This window comes from Lacerta agilis, chromosome Z (assembly GCF_009819535.1).
Source record: "Lacerta agilis isolate rLacAgi1 chromosome Z, rLacAgi1.pri, whole genome shotgun sequence".
Classification (NCBI taxonomy): Eukaryota; Metazoa; Chordata; class Lepidosauria; order Squamata; family Lacertidae; genus Lacerta; species Lacerta agilis.
In genome coordinates, this window is record NC_046331.1 from 707,488 (window position 1) to 714,068 (window position 6,581).

Below are 6,581 nucleotides of genomic sequence, written 5' to 3' on the forward strand. Positions count from 1 at the left end.
GAGCCGCGATCCGGGCCGGGAGTCGCCGTAGTGCCGGCGCAGCGCGCCTTTTCTAGCGCCTCTCTGACATCACGTCGGGCGCGGAGCCCATTGGCTGCTCAGCTCCGGGCCGGGCCAAGGCAAACCATGTGCTGGCGCGGGCCGGAGAGAGGACGGACGCCGTAGACGCCGCCGCGCGCAAAGCTGGCTGCTGCGCAACCGTCGGGGGGGGACCCAGAGAGTGCGGAGCCTTGCTTCTCTCTCTTGCTGCTGCGATCGGAGTGAGGCGGAAAGATCCGGGTCCGGCTCCTCCCCGACACTCCCAGCCCCCCTGGGGGAAAGCGGGGGGGTGGGGTGGGGTGGGGGGAGGAGGAAGGAAGGAGGAGCTTCCGCCTTGCCCCATCCTAGCAGGGGGAAGGCGAGCAGAGCCGTGCTTTCCCCGACCCTCCAGGGATGCAAGCTGCCGCGATTTCTCTTTCAGCACCGTTAGGGGGGACGCGGAACCTGCCACCGCCCGGCAGCGCCCTGAGGATTATCCTGGGGGTGGGGTGGGGTGGGGTGGGGTGGGAGGGGGCCCTTTCCCTCTGGAGACAGCTCCCCCAACGGAAAAAAAACGATGGTGGAGAAAGAGAAGGCAACCAACGTGGAGAAGCCAGCGAGGCGCAGCGGTTAAGAGCTGGTGGCCTCTTAATCCGGCGAGCCGGGTTCGCGTCCCCGCTCCTCCACATGCAGCTGCCGGGTGACCTGGGGGCTAGTCGCGCTTCTCTGAAGTCTCTCGGCCCCACTCGCCCCACAGAGGGTGAGGAGAATGTGTGCTGCTTGGAGCTGCTTCGGGTAGTGACAAAATGGGATATCAAATCCAAACTCTTCTTCTTCTTCTTCTTCTTCTTCTTCTTCTTCTTCTTCTTCTTCTTCTTCTTCTTCTTCTTCTTCTTCTTTCTCTCTCTCTCTCTTTCAACGGTGCCATTCCCAACCCTTTGCATTTTAGCGAATTTGTGTCCATCAGTTACCCTGGACGAGTGTGTTGTAGAGAGCCGGTGTGGTGTAGTGGCCTCTTAATCCGGTGAACCGGGTTCGCGTCCCCGCTCCTCCCGCATGCAGCTGCCGGGTGACCTGGGGGCTAGTCGCGCTTCTCTGAAGTCTCTCAGCCCCCACTCACCCCACAGAGGGTTTGTTGTGGGTGGTTGGGGGAGGGGGAAGGGGGAGGAGAATGTGAGCCGCTTGGAGACTCCTTTCGGGTAGCGATCAAGCGGGAGATCAAACCCAAACTCTCCTCCGTCAATATTTTAATAAAATGGAAAATTTTTAATAAAATAGAAAATTCTTTCCGGTAGCACCTTAGAGACCAACTGAGTTATATTTTGAGACTTTGGCAATATACGCGTGGGTTTGAATCGGATTGGTTATATACAGTGGTAAAGCGGGGTGTCCAATCCGAATTCTTCTTGCAATAGAGCTGCAAGCGAACGAATAACTCCGGACTAAGTCGGTTTTTAAGGTGCTACTGGAAGGAATTTTTATTTTTTTATTTTTTTATTTTGTTTTGACTATGGCAGACCAGCACGGCTTTTGTTGTTCAGTCGTGTCCGACTCTTCGTGACCCCGTGGACCAGAGCAGGCCAGGCACCCCTGTCCTCCACTGCCTCACGCACTTTGGCCAAACTCATGCCAGTCGCTTCGAGAACACGGTCCAACCACCTCGTCCTCCGTCGTCCCCTTCTCCTTGTGCCCTCCATCTTTCCCAACACCAGGGTCTTCTCCAGGGAGTCTTCTCTTCTCACGAGGTGGCCATCTCGTCCTCTGTCGCCCCCTTCTCCTTGCGCCCTCCATCTTTCCCAACACCAGGGTCTTCTCCAGGGAGTCTTCTCTTCTCACGAGGTGGCCATCTCCTCCTCTGTCGCCCCCTTCTCCTTGCGCCCTCCATCTTTCCCAACACCAGGGTCTTCTCCAGGGAGTCTTCTCTTCTCACGAGGTGGCCATCTAGTCTTCTGTCGCCCCCTTCTCCTTGCGCCCTCCATCTTTCCCAACACCAGGGTCTTCTCCAGGGAGTCTTCTCTTCTCACGAGGTGGCCATCTCGTCCTCTGTTGTCGCCCCCTTCTCCTTGCGCCCCTCCATCTTTCCCAACATCAGGGTCTTTTCCAGGGAGTCTTCTCTTCTCAACCAACACGGCTACCTACCCGTAACTAGAATAACTCCCGAGGAAGGGATGGGTCGCCAAGGATAAAACGAGTTGCTAGATGGCTGCGCCGCGTCTGAAGGTTCGCCTGAGCGCAACCGCCGTGCCTTTGAAGCAGTTCCGGAACTTGCCCTGCGGAATTGGAAGCCGCTTTTGTCCATTTCGCTCGTCTCTAAAGGCAGACGTCGCCAACCTGGGGCCCTCCGGAATTACAACTCACACCAGCCCCTGTCATCAGGGGCCTACTACGGCGCTGGGGCCGATCGGAGTTGTAGAGCCATACACCTGGAGAGGGAGAGGGTTAGGGTTAGGGGTTAGGGGTTAGGGTTAGGGTTAGGACACTCTTTCAGAAGTGTCCTAACCCTAACCCTAACCCTAACCCTAACCCTAACCCTAACCCTAACCCTAACCCTAACCTAACCCTAACCCTAACCCTAACCCTAACCCTAACCCTAACCCTAACACCTGGAGAGTTAGGGAAGAGATTGGGCCATGCACCTCGAGGGTTAGGGAGGAGACGGAGCCATACACCTGGAAGGTTAGTGTAGAATCCTAGAATCCTAGAGTCGGAAGAGACCCCAAGGGCCATCCAGTCCAACCCCTTGCCAAGCAGGAAACACCATCAAAGCAATCCTGACAGGTGGCTGTCAAGCCTCTGCTTCAAGACCTCCAAAGAAGGAGACTCCACCACACTCCTGGGCAGCAAATCCCACCGTCCAACAGCTCTTACTGTCAGGAAGTTCTTCCTAATGTTTCGGTGGAATCTTCTTTCTTGGAGTTTGAATCCATTGCCCCGTGTCCGCTTCTCCGGAGCAGCAGAAGACAACCTTTCTCCCTCCTCTAGATGACATCCTTTGATATCTTTGAACATGGCTATCATATCCCCCCCTTAGCCTTCTCTTCTCCAGGCTAAACATACCCAGCTCCCTAAGCCGTTCCTCATAAGGCATCGTTTCCAGGCCTTGGACCATTTGGTTGCCCTCCTCTGGACACGTTCCAGCTTGTCCGTATCCTTCTTGAACTGGGGTGCCCAGAACTGGACACAGTCTTCCAGGTGAGGTCTGACCAGAGCGGAATACAGTGGTCCTATTACTTCCCTTGATCTAGATGTTATACTCCTATTGATGCAGCCCAGAATTGCATTGGCTTTTTTAGCCGCTGCATCACACTGTTGACTCATGTCAAGTTGATGGTCTACTAAGACTCCTAGATCCTTTTCCCATGTCCTGCTCTCAAGCCAGATGTCACCCATCCTGTATTTGTGCCTTTCATTTTTTGGCCCAAGTGTAGTACTTGACATTTATCCCTGTTAAAATTCTTCTTGTTTGCTTTGGCCCAGTTCTCTAATCCGTTGAGGTCATTTAGAAGCGTGATCCTGTCCTCTGGGGTATTAGCCACCCCTCCCCATTTTGTGTCAACTTGATCAGGATGCCCTCAAGCCCATCATCCAAGTCATGGATGAAGATGTTGAATAAACTGGGCCCAAGACAGAACCCTGTGGCACCCCACTAGTCACTTCTCTCCAGGATGAAGAGGAGCCATTCATGAGCACCCTTTTGCAAACTGGATCAGGATGCCCTCCAGCCCATCATCCAAGTCATTGATCAAGATGCTGAATAAGACTGGGCCCAAGGCAGAACCCTGTGGCACCCCACTGGTCACTTCTCTCCAGGATGAAGAGGAGCCATACTCCTGGAGGGTAAGGGAAGAGACGGAGGATAGATTCGGAGGGTTTAACGGACACCGACACTCTCTGCTGATTTTGTTCGCTTCCTGTGTATCTGAAGAAGCGCGCATGCACACGAAAACTCACCCCAAGAACAAACTGGGTTGGTTTCTAAGGTGCTACTGGAAAGAATTTTTTTTGTTTCGTTTCGTTTTGGTGATTTCCCCTTGCCTCCACGATTGTACATGAAGTGTCCCTCTGCTCAAACCTCAGTTGAAAAAGGGGCGCCCCTTAAGCTGGAGTGGGGGGAAAGAATAGGATTCGGCGCACAATGCCTCTCCGCGCGCGCGCGCGCACACTGGGGATCGCTCCTCCTTTTCCGCGCCGAGGAGACCCGGACCAGCTGTGTGACTTCAAACGAGGGAGTCGGGGGGAAATGGATCCAAGACGTTGGGGAAGGAAAGGATAGAGAGAGAGAGAGAGAGAGAGAGAGACAGGAGGAAGGAAGGAAGGAAGGAAGGAAGGAAGGAAGGAAGGAAGGAAGGAAGGAGAAGGAGAAGGAGAAGGAGAAGGAGAAGGAGAAGGAGAAGGAGAAGGAGAAGGAGAAGGAGAAGGAGAAGATACGAAGCTAGCGCTGTCGTTTTTGCGCGCGCGTGACTGGGGATCGCTCCTCCGCCTTTTTCGCGCCGAGGAGACCCGGACCAGCTGTGTGACTTCAAACGGGGGAGTCGGGGGAAATGGATCCAAGACGTTGGGGAAGGAAAGGATGGAGAGAGAGAGAGAGAGAGAGAGAGAGAGAGAGAGAGAGAGAGACAGGAGGAAGGAGGAAGGAAGGAAGGAAGGAAGGAAGGAAGGAGAGAGATACGAAGCTAGCGCTGTCGTTTTTGCGCGCGCGTGACTGGGGATCGCTCCTCCGCCTTTTCCGCGCCGAGGAGACCCGCACCAGCTGTGTGACTTCAAACGGGGGAAATGGATCAAAGACGTTGGGGAAGGAAAGGATGGAGAGAGAGAGAGAGAGAGGAGGAGGGACGGAGGAAGGAAGGAAGGAAGGAAGGAAGGAAGGAAGGAAGGAAGGAAGGAAGGAAGGAAGGAAGAAGATACGAAGCTAGCGCTGTCGTTTTTGCGCGCGTGAGACTGGGGATCGCTCCGCCTTTTTCGCGCCGAGGAGACCCGGACCAGCTGTGTGACTTCAAACGGGGGAAATGGATCAAAGACGTTGGGGAAGGAAAGGATGGAGAGAGAGAGAGAGAGACAGGAGGAGGGACGGAGGAAGGAAGGAAGGAAGGAGGAGAGACGAAGCTAGCGCCGTCGTTTCAGCCTTCCCACATGGCTCAGACGCGTTCCCAGCGGGATCCCGTCCTGATCTCTGACCCGACACATACTTCGGCTGCTTAAATAGCCCCTGGGAGGTCTCCAAGGCTGGACCCTGCGTCGTCTGCCCTCCTCCCCCTCCAGACTAATCACAGCTGTTCAACTTTTCCCTTTTCTTGCGAGGAATCCTATGCGGATCCCTTTAAAAAAAAAAGGGGGGGGGAGTTGACAGCTATCCAGGCTAACGGGAGAGCCCTCGGTGGGTTGGTCAGACTCATGTTGGTAGCTTCGAGAACACTTTCCAACCATCTCGTCCTCTGTCGTCCCCTTCTCCTTGCGCCCTCCATCTTTCCCAACATCAGGGTCTTCTCCAGGGAGTCTTCTCTTCTCATGAGGTGGCCATCTCGCCCTCTGTCGTCCCCTTCTCCTTGCGCCCTCCATCTTTCCCAACATCAGGGTCTTCTCCAGGGAGTCTTCTCTTCTCATGAGGTGGCCATCTCGCCCTCTGTCGTCCCCTTCTCCTTGCGCCCTCCATCTTTCCCAACACCAGGGTCTTCTCCAGGGAGTCTTCTCTTCTCATGGACCAGAGCACACTAGGCCCTCCTGTCTTCCCCTGCCTCCCGCAGTTTGGTCAGACTCATGTTGGTGGCTTCGAGAACCCTGTCCAACCATCTCGTCCTCTGTCGTCCCCTTCTCCTTGTGCCCTCCATCTTTCCCAACACCAGGGTCTTTTCCAGGGGGTCTTCTCTTCTCATGGACCAGAGCACGCCAAGCTCTCCTGTCTTCCCCTGTCTCCGGCAGTTTGGTCAGACTCATGTTGGTGGCTTCGAGAACCCTGTCCAACCATCTCGTCCTCTGTCGTCCCCTTCTCCTTGTGCCCTCCATCTTTCCCAACATCAGGGTCTTCTCCAGGGAGTCTTCTCTTCTCATGAGGTGGCCATCTCGCCCTCTGTCGTCCCCTTCTCCTTGTGCCCTCCATCTTTCCCAACACCAGGATCTTTTCCAGGGGGTCTTCTCTTCTCATGAGGTGGCCGTCTCGCCCTCTGTCGTCCCCTTCTCCTTGCGCCCTCCATCTTTCCCAACACCAGGGTCTTCTCCAGGGAGTCTTCTCTTCTCATGGACCAGACCACGCCAAGCTCTCCTGTCTTCCCCTGTCTCCGGCAGTTTGGTCAGACTCATGTTGGTGGCTTCGAGAACCCTGTCCAACCATCTCATCCTCTGTCGTCCCCTTCTCCTTGCGCCCTCCATCTTTCCCAACATCAGGGTCTTCTCCAGGGAGTCTTCTCTTCTCATGAGGTGGCCATCTCGCCCTCTGTCGTCCCCTTCTCCTTGTGCCCTCCATCTTTCCCAACATCAGGGTCTTCTCCAGGGAGTCTTCTCTTCTCATGAGGTGGCCATCTCGCCCTCTGTCGTCCCCTTCTCCTTGTGCCCTCCATCTTTCCCAACAT